At 40.4% G+C, this 16,941-nt stretch overlaps 1 protein-coding gene across 6 annotated transcripts in view; it reads right to left on the bottom strand.

Annotated features, from left to right (window-relative positions):
- LOC113545425 (NEDD4-like E3 ubiquitin-protein ligase WWP1) overlaps window positions 1–16,529 on the bottom strand; it is a 46,150-nt gene extending 29,621 nt beyond the window's left edge. For 4 of the 6 annotated variants that reach the window (XM_053234215.1, XM_053234207.1, XM_034305371.2 and 1 more), the window contains exon 1: window positions 16,358–16,511. The gene's annotated coding sequence lies outside the window, so the exon portion shown is untranslated. Of the gene's footprint in view, window positions 1–16,357 lie in introns of all 6 variants that reach the window. The other 2 variants (XM_053234225.1, XM_053234224.1) reach the window with 2 other exon arrangements.
- Window positions 16,530–16,941: the final 412 nt, after the last annotated feature.

Below are 16,941 nucleotides of genomic sequence, written 5' to 3'. Positions count from 1 at the left end.
AACTGTGCCTCATGATGGAGGAATCCGTTTGGATCACATTTTAATAACATGAACCGTTTGTGTGAGTGCCTGCTTCATCTAACACGTCAGACTGACACTTCAGGCCTGAAAGTCGTTTACATTTCGCAGAGGCAGCGCTCTTCACACCTCGAGCAGATGACTAATCACTCGAAACGCACTCTGAGTACATTAGGTTCTGCTACTGAAAGGACGGTGCGTTTCCAGTCTACGGCTCTGATAACAGAAATCACAACATAATCCAACCCGGCTGAAAATCCCCGAATGTCCTGATCCAGTGACCTCAGAGTTCACTCTGGCTTACTTTTTGACAATGGTGAAATCTTTTCCAAACAAGCCAGTTTGCTGATATAACCATTTGAGTAAAATCACATGGCCTATCCACTCACAGCACTGAGACAGAGCTTAACGCAAGGACACACACTGGATCACTACTATACCATCCATATCCACATACAGGAGTGGGCAAGTGACTAGTCCAGGCACCTGGGGATAAGTGCATTACATGTCCTGACTATACATTTTGATTTGTACTTTCCCAACTGGTCATGTAGGTTCTGTGAGCCGATGGTATGCCAGTCAGAGAAAGAAAATAAAGCCCTGTTAACTTTCACAAAGATCTGGCAGCCCAGCAGGGGTGCGCACGATTCCCAAAGTCATTTCTACTATACACCGTAAGTATCACAATATCCAGGTTTGAGGGGAAAAAAAAAAACTGCCAGCAATATAGTAGTGTTGCATTTAAGAAATAAGAAATAAACAACATGTTTGATAATACTTTGTTTAATCTCTTGTTTAATTTAATGTCTGCAAAAATTACTTTATTTTTTAACTATCATTTATGTATAATAAATAATAAAAATTAAAAAGAAAGAAAGAAAGAAAGAACAAAAACTGGAAAAAAGAAAAAACTCTAAAAATGCAACATTTTGCAGTTTTATAGATTAAGTGCAGCATCATGGAATTTATTTAAATTTAAAATATTAATCTTTTTTTGGTCAAAATTTTCTGCCTTTTTCCTCTTTTCGCTAAAAAGGGAATGTAGTCGAAATATTACATTTCAGAATTTGGGAAAATTTGAACATTTTTGGTGAAATCCATAATAAATGTACTTAACTGATCTTAACTATATACTTGTCCAGTTGAATATATGACATATGACAGATTTAATTTTACATTAATAAACATTGTTCAGTTACCCTGCCAGAAGGAGAGGTTGCTGCGTCAGTGTATTTTTCAAGCAGTAAAAACATTACTAAGAAGAGATGTATGGAGGAGAGATCTATGGAAGTGGGCGGGGCTTCAAGTGGGCCAATTAATATCAGGGACTTCAAAACACCTGCGCAAACGTCAATCATTTCAGATTAACGTCAATTGGCTCAACTGACGTTTTTGTTGGAGCGACCAAAAAAAAACAAAAAAAAAACAAAAAAAAAAAACAACAACCCCCAGACTGCTCTTCTAGTGTAATTTTGGGTGAGAACTCGTCCGAGTGTACTGTAAGGTAAGTATCTCTGAACAGAAGGCTGTAATTAATAAGCCATCTCCAGTCTCAGTGTTTCATCAGACGTCCACTCGATCAGCATGCTGATAATAAAAATCAGGCTCAAACATGTGTAACTAAAATTTATTACCTTCAAACTCTGACAAGCGCAAACCACTTCTCTACACTTCAGCTCTGATCTGTGCTCCGGGCCAAATGCAGATAAACACTCATGGATAAAGTGCAGATAAATTACTGAGAAAATAAATGTAAAGTGTAAAAGCTTTTAGAAAGCTGTCTAAACGTGCACCTGCAGCTTAATCCCACTGCTAATTCAGCACACACACACACACACACACACACACACACACACACACACACACACACACACACACACACACAGGAGCCAGTTTAGGAGGGGTCCTAAAGCAAGAAGAAAACAGGAAAAACACAGACAGTCACACACACACACACACACACACACACACACACACGCAGACAGTCTCACACACACACAGACAGTCTCACACAGAGAGAATGTGTTCAGCTCTGATCTGTAGAGTTTGGGGGAGTTGTGCAGCCCACACCCATGTGAATCATCAGTTTCACTCTAATTAAACATTCGGGTTGCTGATGGCTTGAAATTCATGTTATCTGGAATTAATTTCACAACCATCATTCTTCCCAGAAACTTTCACCTTTTCACCTTAAATGTGTTTGCTTTCATGAAGTTACCCTTGCAAATATAAAACGAAATTAAAAGCAAATAACATTTGTACTGATATGGGCTTATATACATATATACTGTGTGTGTGTGTGTGTGTGTGCGTGTGCGTGTGTATACACACACACACACACACACACACACACACACACACACAATATCAACAGAAGTATTGGGACGCCTGACCATTACACCAACAGGGACTTTAAGGACATCGCATTCTAAATACATAGACATTAATATGGCGTTGGTCCCCTCTTTGCAGCTCTAACAGCTTCCACTCTTTCCACAAGCTTTTCAAGATTCAAGATTCAAAGCGTTTATTGTCATGTGCACAGTGAGGAAACCAAGCTTCCCTGTACAATGAAATTCTTTCTTTGCTGTCCACACTGAATGCCAAGATAGAAAATAAAAACAGACATACACATACATACAAACAAACATAATAAAGTGTAGCTATGTTGCAGAAGTAGAAATATAGATTATGTATATAGAAATATAGACTATGTACATCTGTATGTGTGAGCGTGCAATGTTGACTTGTGCAAAACAATAGTACAGTACATGTAGTAACAGTAATGTGTTCACATGTAGCAGTAACATGAAGTATATCTCTATGTGCAATATTGACTTATGTACAAAACAATAACAAATACAAATACAAAAAAAACCCAAAAGTACAGTAGGCTGTAGCAAATTGAGTGCAACTACACAATAACAATAGCAGCTGTCAGCTTTTAGAGTCTTTCTGTGGGAATTTTTGCCCAGTCAACCCGTAGAGCATTCGTGAGGTCAGACACTGATCACGAGGGTGTTCGATGGGGTTGAGGTCAGGGCTCTGTGCGGGCCAGTCAAGTTCTTCAACATCAAACTCATCCAGCCATGTCTTTATGGACCTTGCTTTGTGCACTGGGGCTCATTCATGCTGGAATAGAAAAGGGCCTTCCCCAAACTGTTCCCACAAAGTTGGAAGCATAACATTGTCCAAAATGTCTTGGTATGCTGAAGCATTAAGAGTTCCTTACACCTGAACTAAGGGGCCAAGCCCAACCCCTGAAAAACAGCCCCATACCATTATCCCCCTCCACCACACTTTACACATGGCACAATGCAGTCAGGCAGATAACATTCTCCTGGCAACCGCCAAACCCAGACTCGCCAAACAAGCGTGATTGGTCACTCCACACAACACGTTTCCACTGCTCCAGACTCCAGTGACGGCGTGCTTTACTCCACTCCATCCGACGCTTGGCACTGTACGTGGTGACTTGAGGCTTGCATGCAGCTGCTCAGCTATGGAAACCCATTCCACGAAGCTCTCGCCGCACTGTTCTGGTGCTGATATTAATGCCGGTGGAAGTTTGGAACTCTTCAGCCACGGCATCAGCAGAGCGCTGGTGACTTTCACGCACCATGCGCCTCAGCACCCCGCTCTGTGTCTTTACGTGGTCTTCTGCTTCGTGGCTGAGTTGCTGTTGCTCCTACATGTTTCCACTTTGCAATGATACCACTTACAGTTGACTGTGGAATATCTAACAGGGATGAAATTTCACAAACTGACTTATTGCAAAGGTGGCATCCTATCACAGTGCCACGCTTGATTTCAATGAGCTCTTCAGAACAAACAATTTTTTTTTTTCCCCACAAAGGTTTGTAAATGCAGACTGCACGGCAAGGTGCTTGATTTTATACACCTGTGGCAATGGGTCTGATTGAAACACCTGAATTCAATAATTAAGAGATGTGTCCCAATACTTTTGTCTATATAGTGTACATATGTACTGTACATATACACACACTTTTTTTTTTTTTTTTTTTTTTTTTAAAGATATTATAGCTAATACCACTGAGCTGTAGAGGTCTGAAATCTGACTGTGTTTCTAACATCCACAATATTAACTGCAGTCATAAACTGATAAAATGTGTAACATGTCATTCATTGATAAATAAAACCTGTAATTATTGACAAATTGCTGTGAAATAAAACACTGTAAATAAAACAGAGAGCTGTTGGAGCGTATTAAACCACAAGCCGAAGATTGTCACCATTTGTTTGTGATGACTGGAGCTGTACTAAACAGATTGTACAGTTGAGGTCAAAAGTGTACACACACACACACACACACACACACACACACAAACACACACATATAGGCTAAAGATTTTCTATTTTAGTTGGTCACACCTCCACATATTTCATGTTACCACACTTTTTTTTTTTTTTTGGCAAGTAGGTGAAGAAACCTCATGTCTCGAATCGCATGCTTATGTACTGTTCTAGACCAGTGTTAAGTATTAACATTAAAGTATTAAACTTCTTAAACATACTGAGGTGTGTTTTGGGTACCAGTCCTCTGGATTTTCTACGTGAGTAAATACTTTGAGACGCGGCCCAATGACACCCACATCGACAGCAGAATGTCGATGAGAAACAGCCCGTCAGTGTGTTTAACACTATGTTCGACTCAGAAACCAGATGGACAGACATGTTTTGGCTCTGACGTGCTATCTAGTGGACACTGCTTTTAATCCTCCACATGTACATAAGATATGAAAGATAGTATGTAAACAAAGTCGCACACATAGCAGCTGCACGCATGCATTCGATGAAAGTGAAGTGTATTTGCACCTTTTCAAGCTTCTGCCCAGTTGTCAAAAATAGGAGTTAACTGAGTGTTCATCTGTGGCTGTAATTAAGGGCCTATACGATTTTGCTCTTTACGCCATGGGAAATCCAAAAAAACTGTGGACCTACAAAACTCCGTAGGAGCAATTTCCAAACAACTGAAGGTACCACAAGTATCTACAAAAATTGCATTCAAATATACTAATATTCAAATATAATAAATGCATTTAAAAATTAATATAAAATCTTGAGACCAGAGACACTGCACTGTTCAAGGAAAGAGGGAAATTTTAACCCCGGGGATGGACGCACTTTGGTGTGAAAGGTTCAAGTCAACACCAAGACAACAATCAAGGAAGTGGTGAAGAAGCTGGAGGCGTCAGGTACCAAATGTGTACATCCAACACTAAAAGATTCTTTCATCACCATGGCCTGATAGGCTGATACACAAGGAAGACAGTCTGGCTTCAGTACGCCGGAAGTATGCAGGTGTTCACCAGGATGAAGAACTAACCCTTTGGAGGACTGTTCTCTGCTCAGATGAAAAAAAGATCTGTTAGGCCATAATGATCAGTGCTGTGTGTGGAGGAAAAAGGGTAAGGCTTTTAATCCTGAGAACACCATTCCAGCTGTGCAGCGCAGGGGTGGCGGAATCACGCTGTGGGGGTGTTTTTCTGGAAAAGGGACTGGTGCACTTCAGAAAAATCGATGGAATCATGAGGAAGGAGGTTTAACTAGAAATACTGAAGCAACACCTCAAGAAAGTTAAAACCTGGTCACAACTGGGTCTACCAGCAGGACAATGATCCTAAGCAAACCTCCAAAGCTGTGACTGGCTTAAAGACAACGAAGTGAAAGTACTGGAGTTGCCATCCCAAAGTCCTGACCTGAATGGCCTGAAAAGTCGAAGACGGAACTGAAAAATGGTGTCTAAGCAAGGAGCCCTGCTAGTAGAAGGCTACGCCAAGCGCTTGATTCAAGTTCAAGCAATTAAAAAGACAACATCAACAAATACTAAAATAAAGTGGATGTAAAGTTTTGACCCTCTGAAAATCTGTTCTACTAAATAAACGATGAAATATATTTGTTTCTTGGCTACTATTTTGAAATGACCTCTTAAGGAAATAAAACAGACCCCCTAATTGACGCAACACAGGAAATGTATGGAAACATGAGATGTGCGGAGTTGTGAAAAACTGAATTTGAATGTTTTTAGCCTAAGTGTATGTAAATGTTTCTCCTCAGCTGTACCTCAACTAATTACTAATAACTAATTTCACACATCATGGCTGTTAGAGCATATTTTGAACTGGACTGGATCTTAATCTACACTTCTAATCAATGGATTTTTACATCAATAGTTCGGCATATCAGGGCAATTTAGCCTATATTCCACTGAAACAAGGAGTCAGCTCTCCAATCTCAGTCTCACAATCTTCCATCCAGTAAAGCATGAACTTCCCTAATTTCAGTTCTGAAGAACCAGAGAATGACCTGATTTAATTTTTTTTTTTTAAAAAATGCTGAAGTTGGAGAAAAACTGCAGTGCTGAGAGTTTTCACGTTAAACTGGGAGGTTCAAGCCGTGGACCAGGAGTCAGAAATGTAGGAGACTGAACCAGGACTGAAGAGTGAACTGAAAACTGTCAAGCTGAGTGAGTCATTAAAAACTACTGCTGTACATAACCAAGTCATCATCATGACTAGTTTAAAACTAGTTAACTAGAAGGAACAAGCTAACTGCTTAACTACTATTATCATAACCTGAGTCAGGATTTCCTCATCAGATAATCATTTCTATAAAAAAAAAAATAATAATAAAAAAAAAAAATCCTAGAATAGGATAGTTTTCCTAAAACAGAAACTACAAAATTAAAACGAGAATATCTCCAAAACTATTTTTTTTTTCTAGTTATAGTATCGTACTGGTGTCCATAATACTAAGGGATAAGAAGCTCTGAAAGAGCCACTTTGATTTCAGGGGCACTTTGAAGGTGAGTCGCTAGAAAAGACGTCATAACTCACACTACTGCTTCCTATTTAGCAAAATTTCAGCAAAAAGCAACACTCAAATTAAGCACTATATGGACAGGAGAAGATTTCTAGATACATGTCTTAAGTAATGTTGCGAGAGAGAGGATCGATTTACAGAGATGGGAGTGTTTTCATAATGTACTCTGACAGTGCAAAACATTACAAGTCTAAACATTACAGTTAACATTGCAAAAATGACACTTAGTTTACTTACGCAATTACAATAATTTGCATGTTACAATTGCAGAAGTATCTTCCCCTTCCAGTGAAATGAACCATTTATGATTATTTGCACTAAACACCCCAGGAGTTAAGGAGAACATGAACTGGAGAGTCACGTCTCATGAGCAGTAATTAATAAAGCCTTTATCCAGAAGTCTTTATCCTTTAACCGTAACCGAGATCTCAATGTTTGAGAATGGCACTTGTAGCTCAGCTACAAACTAAAAATCGTAGTTTTCGTTTTCTGGTGTGAAATCCTCACAGTCTGAGGTGCTCCTGTGATCGTCGGCCCCACTCCGCTCTGTATGCACTCTGCAGAGGGCAATGCAAAGCTACACAGACCGTTAATTTAGCGCTCAGTGAATCTGAGAACAGTAAAAGAGGACAAAATACAGAACTTAAGCACTGGCCAAGAGCAACATAATCCTGCAGGCGGATCTGCATAGCTGAAAGAGTGTTGCAAAGTCACCTTGTTTAATCTGAAATATTAAAGAAATGAACACATAATTCCCAAAACAGCCACAATTCTAAATGAAATGGTATATATCAGGTGTGAAATAATGTATAAAAATCAGTTAATCAGAGGTGGGCAAAGATTTAATGATGTTTTGAGGTACAAAATGAATATATTTTTTTTCTTTTACATGACTGAAGACATGAACTAACATACACAAAGGTAGAATTCCTTTAAGTTCTTAGAGATACACCATACACCACGACTTACAGTACAGATACATCATGAAATGCCCTGTATAGTTTGATAAGCCAGTACTGGAACGACAATGATGACACATTCTCATACTTTACGTTACGTACTTTACGTTACTCATACGTTACGTTACGGCAGACTAGTCAGATAAATAGTTTGTCCTTTGAATGAAATTTGGGCAAATTAATTATTCACTTGACTGAAACAAACGCTGCCAGGGAAAAACGAACTGAAAACAGGAGAGGAGAAACCCTGCATATTACACAACCTATTATCATCCCAGATCCACTTTATTAGGAACACCAATACGCCTGCTCACTGTAATGCATAAAATCGTGCAGATACAGGTCAAGAGCTTCAGGTAATGTTCACATCAACCATTAGAATGGGGGGTGCAAGGGAGATCAGTGACTTTGACCATGGCACGGTTGTTAATGCCAGACAGGCTGGTTTGAGTATTTCAGAAACTGCTGAGTTCCTGGGACTTGCACACACAAACCTCTAGAGTTTACACGGAATGGTGCGGAAAACAAAAACCGTACACTAACAACTTGTTGATGAGAGAGGTGGGAGGAGACTGGCCAGATTGGTTTGAGCTGACAGGAAGGCTACAGTAACTCAAACGTAGTGAGCAGAAAAGCATCTCAACACGTCTAACCTTGAGTTGGATAGGCTACAACAGCAGAAGACCAAAGATCGGGTTCCACTTCTGTCAGCCAAGAACAGGGATCTGAGGATACAGCGGGAACGGGCTCACCGAAACTGGACAACTGAAGACGGGAAGAACATCACATGGTTTGATGGACTAGTGAATCCTGATTTCTGCTGTGACATGCAGGTGGTAGGGTCAGAATTTAGCATTAAGAGCATGAATCCATAGACTCTAGAGTTGTGTTAACAGTTCAGGCTGGTGGTGGTGGTGTGACGCTGTGGGGAATGTTTTCTTGGCACACGTTGGGCCGCTTAATACCAACTAAATGTCACTTGAATGCCACAGCCTGAGTATTGTTGCTGACCGCCTGAATCCCTTTACCACCACAATTTACTCATCATAACGGCTACTTCCATCGTAATGCCACAAAGCACAAGTCATCTCAAACTGGTTCCACAAATAAGAGGTCAGTGCACTTCAACGACCTCCCCAGTGACCAGATCTGAATCCAGTAAAGCACCTTTGGGACAGGGTAGAACAGGGCATTCATGGCATGTGTGTGCAGCGACCATGTCCACATGGACCAGAATCTCAAAGGAAAGTTTCCAACACCTTGTGCAATCCATGCCACAATGAACTTCTGAGAAGTGTTCCTAATAATGTGGCTAGTGAGAGTATATTGGCTTTATCTAAGTATAATATGACGTTAAACAGATGCAACGTTACCATCATGGACAACATATTACCATTAGTGATGTACCAATCCTTTACAGAATACTGGTAGGATGGAAAGATGCAATAAATACCATTTTTTCAGACAGAGTACATACTGTATTTCTGGTACTCAATGATAGCAGTAATGATCCTGAAATGAGGAAAGTACTTTTATTTCGCTCTGTTTACATTTCCCCACTTTACACAGTCATAAAAATTGCACACTTGCGTGTTCATGTACTTAGGCTACTAGGTACGTTCTTTACGATGTTAGCTACTTGATTTTAAATAAAGTACATTAGCTAGCTACATTAGTTAGCTTGGATCGAGTGGAGAAGAGCGGGCTTTGTTTTAATCTGGAAAGGGACTTCTTGTCAATCATCGCTAATAGCTGATTGTCAAGAACAACATACTGGGTATGAGCTGTTATTTTCACTCACCTAGCGTTGTCCAGACTTTTCTTCTTGCTTAGCCTGCATTTGCTGGAGTGTCTGTTGCACCTACGTGCTGCTAGCAGAGTTTTATGTTTACGATGTTTTAACTAGTTACTTGTATTGTATAGTACATTTTGCAGTCTGCTATGTTTTAATAATTAATAGTGAAATATGTCCAGATCACTGTCCTTTGTGTCATCTGTTCTTTAACATGTGCTAGGCTTATGTCACATCGTATAAGGTGATACAAGAGCATTTTTACAAGTCTGAGTAAATGAGCACAATATCGTACACCCGATACCAGTATCGGTATCCATGCGTCAGATTTGATCCACTGGATTTTTACACCATCGTGTCGCTGATATTTCACACAACCTGGCAACTGATGCTTGCAAAGAGGCGGCTTTGTTACTATAAAAAAAGTAAGTATCTTGTATCAGAAGACGTTCTGTGCTTTGTTCATCTGTATAGGAAAAAGGAAAAAAATGGGGTTGGTGCAGCTCTAATTGCTCCTCTCTGTGCATTCTTGCCTGGAGGGAGCGGCCTTGCTATAGTGTTATGTTGGTCAGCTCACTCTTACAGGTTTTTTTTTTTTTTTTTTTTTTTAAAAAGCTTTGCTGTGTCTTTAATCAAAGCTGAGACGCAACCAAGTGATGAACAAATGTCACATCCACACATCCATTTCCCGAATGTCCTGAACAAATGCTTGCTTGGATTCCTTTTTTGTTGAAGTGCTGACCAACAAAACCCTGCGTGAGTGACGTGCTCCTGTTATCGTATTTAAAATGTATATCTGTGGCCTAGCCCTGTTTAATACAAATAAATAAACCGCACCTTACGAAACACCACATTATGATTATATGACAATACACCAGTGTAGGTTGGGTCAGGTACACCTAACCTAATTTACAGCTAATATTTAGCCTGTAAATACCTATGGACTTTGGTGAATGCGCGGCAGTAAAACCAGTCCACTAAGCAGAAAACACGCTACAGGAGGAGTAAAATGCTCCAATACACACAGGCACTGTGCTCCAGTTTCAGCCAAACTAATGTTTAACAGCCAAACTAAGGATGTGAATACCAAATAAAAGAAACTTCTCCTGCAAAGTAGGAAATCGTTCAAAACACAGATTTCCTAATTACACGTCTAAGTTTACAGACACCATTGTTTTAAAGAGAAAGACCGTTAGTGCAACCTTTCGGGGTGTTTCAAGTTGACTGTAACAGTATTTATAGGCCTGGTGTAAAATACAGGTTTGTAATTTAGAAAAGAATCCAAGGACATGAACGCGCTGAGCGGGGGTTAAGTAGCACTTTTTTTTTTTTTTTGCATTTTTCCAAAAGCCGAAGGAAAAAAAAAAAAAGTTTCTAGAACCCAATCTAGCCTTAAATCTACGCTTACTTTCAACATTGCAACAGCATTAACACTAAGCCAGGCATTAGAGGTGTAAAAATACATAAAATTCAAATTCGATAAGCTATGATACATATTCGATTCAGCAAAAAATCAGCACTGCCTAAAAGTCTTAAGATTTCATTTGATTAAACATTTAAAATGTTATAAAGGTACAGTAACTGAAACGTAAATACAGAGTCTGTGCGATCCATTCAGATTTTTAGCAGCGTGTAATAAAACAAAAGTTGTTTATTAAAATGTAGCAAAACGAAACATTGCTAAGTTTTCAGTGGTGTGACTCACGAGGGGGCGTGTCTAAATCACAGGGCTACTGCTAGCTACTTGTGTTTTTAAATACTGTGTCTTAAATATCGTCCGCAACTCAGAACATGTGGCGTGTTTGGTTCACTTCCTGTATTTGAGGCGATTCAGGATTGAATCGCTTTCTCACTGCAGATGAATGGCGTTAGAGCTCGACTGGGACCATACAGTGACCACCTCACGGAGACGTTCTCAGTCCGGTTGTTTTGGTTCTTATATGGAAAACGCACCAGGGTTCAATTCAAACCAAATAAACACTGCATATGTGAAAGCACCATTAGAGACCAACACAGAAGGGTGTGTGGATGTGTTTGCAGTATTAGTACCAGTGTACTGTACACACAACTGGTGGACTCTGTATACTGTGATCTCTCCACAGCTCAATGGCAATCATAAATTACACGAGAAGACAAAGCGCTCCCAAACACCAGACCTTGGTGACTACTCCGTAGCCATTGCTGTGTAAACAGAGATTGTAAAAAACCAGTGTGCTTAGGAGAAGCATGTTTTTTTAAAACCCCAGTAGCCTCTCCTGATTCGACATAAAGAAGCAGCTACTTCTTCAGAGGAAGTAGTGTGGGCTTGATTAAGTTTAAATGTTTACACCTCATGTAATATAAGCTGCATTTTAAGAAGAAAAGCCTCCTTTATTGAGCAGTCTGCTATATGTATTGCTCGGTATGCAGACATATGAACAATACTATATGACGCTATGTGTCGTTACATTCCTAGGATGTGTGTAATACTCTTTAAACCACAGTGCTGTTGAATTCTCAAAATGTTTCGTCAGAAGGAAACCAAGGGGTGGTTTAAACCTTTTCTAATCCGATGGAGAGGACATGTAAACACTTCATCGGATTGAAAATGAAACCAGATAGTTCTGCGCGTGTGCAATGACGTACAAATCACGTAATGACGTATGACGCACGGCTGTCAGCGGCATTGGGGCTCTGACTGTAGCCTCACCAGGTGCCATGTTCCCCTCCACCATGGAGCATAGTGTCATTAATGACTGTCGTGTCATCCTAAAATTCTCCTTCCACTCCTCGTCTGTGAAGTGGTGCAAGACGACGTTGTCCCACCGGTCCTTGCTTCGGACCCTCATCCACAGACGCCTTGTTCTGGGCTCGGGAAGGGGCATTTTAACTGCTTGATAAATACACGCAGTACCGCACAACACATCACGCGCTTGTCGTCTTCTAATTAGCAGCTGAAATAGGCAAATGTTAAGTCTGCTTTTCAAAACGAAAAAAAGAAGCAATGGCTGCTAGCATCTGCATGTTGGAACGGCGGGAAACGTGTAATCGTGCACTGTGCGCATGTCCGAAGATCAAATCCGCGTTCTTGTAAACACTGCGATCGGATTAATTAATCTGATTGATTTCATTCCGATTGAAACAAAAAGTGTCCATGTAAACGTGACCATTTTCAGTAAGGAGACATTTATAGAAGGAGTCTCCGGTGTCAGTGCTTTGTAACAGTCAGTAAGTTTTCCAACACAGGAGAGAGGAGTTTACGCTTTCATACAAGATGTGTTCCTTGTGTTTCTTGTGTTTAAATGAAAAAAAAAAAAACACAGACGCTGGTGAGGAAACAACTGTCTACAGCTGCTAGAAATGATACCAGAAACTACCTTGTTTCCTGGATGTTCATTAAATGTAACTACAAATGGATAAGATAATTTGAATTGTTGGCAAATTGCTGTGGTATAAGAGGAATAAAAGCTTACAATTGTTGGAAAATTATTGGAAAAATAATCAACTGTTACAGGATGGCAACAGGAACTCCGCTTCACACCATGCCATCATTGATTATTTTCCTGTCTTGTTTTATTCCTTACACACACTCATTATATATATATATATATACATACACACACACACACACATACACACCACTAATATATGTATACTTGTAATGTTCTAAAATGAAACATAACCGATTTAAAAATAAAAGACAAATGTTTGTGTTTACACAAGAGTAATGCGATTTCACCAAAATGACGTCATGTCATCAACACACACTAAATCACTGCTTATTTGAACTGAGAAGCTTTTAAAAACACCTCGTTCTGGAGGTGAGGAAAAACCACTGGAGAGAGGGAAAAAACTTCATGTGCATTATGTGCACTTTGCAACCATAAGAACGCCTGATCAGTTTACCAGCAAGCAACTCGAGAGCCGATTTGTCACGTGAGCAGCCGTAACCCGTGAATATTCTATCAATCAGAGAGCGTCTTTCCACGCTTGACCCGCCTATGATTATGTAAAAGTTTCCAGAGATCAGTCATGCAAAAGGTTCTCGATGAATGAGGGAGAGACAGGAGGAATATAGGTCACTGGTGTTGCTCTTTAAGGAAAACATGTTGACAAATTACACTAGTGTTTAGCGCGTAGATCACGGTCCAGCGCGTATAAATCATCCAGTCCACATCGCATGTTTGGATAACTCTCCTTGCGTCCAGTTTTGCAACAGGACTTACATCCAGCCAGGGCTGTCCTGCATTTCTTTATTTTGGCACCTGTTGCCGGAGGACACCGCAGGGATTTGGACGCACATCTGCAACATGCAACAGCTGTTTCCTTGGAAACATGAAAACAGTAGGCTGGAAGCAAGGAAGTCAAAATAAACCATTTCGGAGATTGAAAGCGACAGCTCGCTGGAAGTGATTTTCTCGCAGCGTGGAAGCCAAAGCTGACGGAAAGACGGGCGGTGGGAGACTCCCAACAAGACTACTGTGTAACTTTTTAAAGTCAGTGGTGCTTCCTGTTCCTGAGGGGTGCAGGTTTTAGTGTTCGGTGTTCGCCTTGCTTCTTTACTCTAACCTCATGGCGTCATTAGGAGAGAGCTGATTGAGTTAGTGCTTTCACCTGGTCCGTTTGATTAGAACCCTGGTGTGGTTCTTTAGGCAGGTGAGAACGCAGCACTACCGACTCAGGTCCGGACCAAAACAACCGGTCCGAGAGCGCCTGAGCGAGGTGGTCTCAGTCTGGTTCCAAGTGAACTCTAGAGAGGTTCAATCGCAGTGAGAAAGCGATTCGACTCTGAATTGACCCGAGTGCAAGAAGTCAATCAAACATGGCGCGTATTTTCGGTTATTTTGATAAATGTGAGGTCTTTAACTGAGACAAAAGACAGAGCTGTAGCTCAGTATTTACTTTCAAAAAGAGACCGTAAACTCTGTATGCGAAACACAAATGTTTTAAACTAGTAGCTAGTAAATCTACTGAGTGCCGGCACTCCATGTTCTCTGTGATTTCTACCAAAATCTTTTTTTTTTTTTGGTTTGATTACATTTTTTCCATCGCCGTATTTCTTACCGATTACTGAAAGAGTTTTACGAGAGCCTTTTCACCACTATAAACCCCCCACCAACATTTTTTCCAGTTTCTTTAATTACATTCAGTGTGAACTCAAACCAAAAGCAATAATTTCACTCTGATTTGCACACCGTAACCAGACTAATAGGTGTGAAAGCTCCCTTAGAGCAAGGAAACATACTGAAGTGTGTGTGTGTGTCATGAGGACTCGTGAGACTGGGATTAAATAAAAAACACTTGTCTAAATCTTAAACAGTGCGATCAGCAGATATAGTTGATCTGCCATCTGTGTACAAACTCCACAGTAAAGTTTTTTTCTTTGAAAAAACCTGCTGTGTGGCAAATGGTTTGGCTTTTTGAGCCTGCAGCAGGGTGTCTATGGAGGGAAAAAAAAAAAAAACCTCATCATGTCCACATATGGACTGCATTTACTACTAACATTATCTTCTGTATGAGATGTGTAAGACTCCTCTGGGTTTAAACACACCTTCAGAGTAGTTTTTACTATACAAATATATACTGTATATTAATACAAACATGGCCTGTTTAGACATCTAAGCTGAAGATACTGTTAATGTTAATGCTTCTTGAATAGAGCTAGTGTTACATTATAGTTCACTATCCAATAATAAACACGGCTAGCATTATCTACAATGTCTTCATGTCTTCAGACAGAACAACAAGACAGTTTAGTTTATTTACCAGCTATAAATAACATTTGACACATTATATCTAGATATGTTTTTTCTGCTTTTATTTATTCAGTCCTGTGTTAAATAACTAGCGGGTTGTTTGTTAGCTAGTGCTTGTTTGCTAGCACTGTAACATGCTAGCTTAGCTTGCTAACTCTTGCTACCTGGCTCCCCTAGCATGACGCTATTTCTGTGACATTTTATTAATAGCAAGGGTTACTCATTTACTGGTTAAACTTCACTAGTTAACTAGGTGGTTGAGTGTAACGTTAGTTTACGGTTTTAACAGTCGCGTCCAACAACAACAGCAACAACAGAGACGTTAACGGTAATTAACATCTCTGTTGTTGGATACTGGTCAGTGTTAGTTAGTTAAGATAGTTAGAAAGCTAAATGATGTGTAGTTTATATGTTTTTTCTACATAAATTCCCGTGTTGTGTTGGATTAGTTTCATTAACGCCGGTTATTATTACAGCAAAGCACAGCGCGAGCTTCCTGCTGAAAACTAAACCAATAATCATGTGCATTCAGTATGGGGTTTAGATCCACGATTAGGGTTTTTGTTTTTATTTGTTTATTTTCTCACTCACTCTGTGTGTGTCTGTGTGTGTGTGTGTGTGTGCGTGTGTGTGTGTGTGTGTGCGTGTGTGTGTGTGTGTGTGTGTGTGTGTGTGTGTGTGTACAGTTGGTTGACAGTAAAGCCCTACAGCACCGCGCTGTAACATTAACCGCAGGCTACACATTCACCAGTGCTAAGGCCTGCACACTGGTGATCGCCATTTTTAACTCCAACACACACACACACACACACACACACACACACACACAGAGCATTCAGCTTCATCAGAGATCTGACTTTAGATCAGACTGCTGCTTGTTTCAGTGTCTGAAGCCACCATTTTATAAAAACACACCGCTACAGTTACTGCACGTGCACACATGCGCGTTCAAAAATAAACAAAACAGCAGCAAAACAAAACAACTCACTCAGTGCTGTGCGTTAACTCACCGAGGCCGGAGTTGGCAGGGTCTTTCCTTCTGTCCTGCGCGCGCGTGTCTGTGTGTGTATGAGTGTGTGTGTGTGTGTGAGTGTGTGGGTGTTATCTGAACAGCTACGACTGCGCCATTTCTCAGGCCACTGAGTGACAGCTTCTCACACACACACTGTTTTCCCCATAACCTCTAAGTCCCGCCTCCTGCTCCACCATTGGCCAGAAACTTCGTGATGAACGGCAGCGTGTTGATTGGATGGTTAAGAAGTCAGTCATATCACCGTAGCAACTGTAGAACGCGCAAGGAAGCGTCACGTGATTTGTAAGCGGGAGCGTGTTGCTTGTATTAAAGCTGTAATAGTGGATTTTTTTTTAATTCCTTGCTTTACAAATAACCTGGAAAATATGTAGAACATGATAAAAAAAAAAAACAAATGGATTAAGCCGTGGCCTTAGCGAAAGTGTATTTGGTCGCTGAGAAAACCTGTTTGGAAAACAGACTTCCGGTCCGGAATGCTGTTTGTGTTTTGGATGTCAGTCAGTTTATAAAGAATGTTCTCTACAGGCCACCGTAGATTCTGGGGGCGGAGCTTCGAAACCA

The sequence above is a fragment of the Pangasianodon hypophthalmus genome, chromosome 1 (genome assembly GCF_027358585.1).
Source record: "Pangasianodon hypophthalmus isolate fPanHyp1 chromosome 1, fPanHyp1.pri, whole genome shotgun sequence".
Taxonomy (NCBI): domain Eukaryota; kingdom Metazoa; phylum Chordata; class Actinopteri; order Siluriformes; family Pangasiidae; genus Pangasianodon; species Pangasianodon hypophthalmus.
This window is presented reverse-complemented; position numbering and strand designations above follow the sequence as displayed.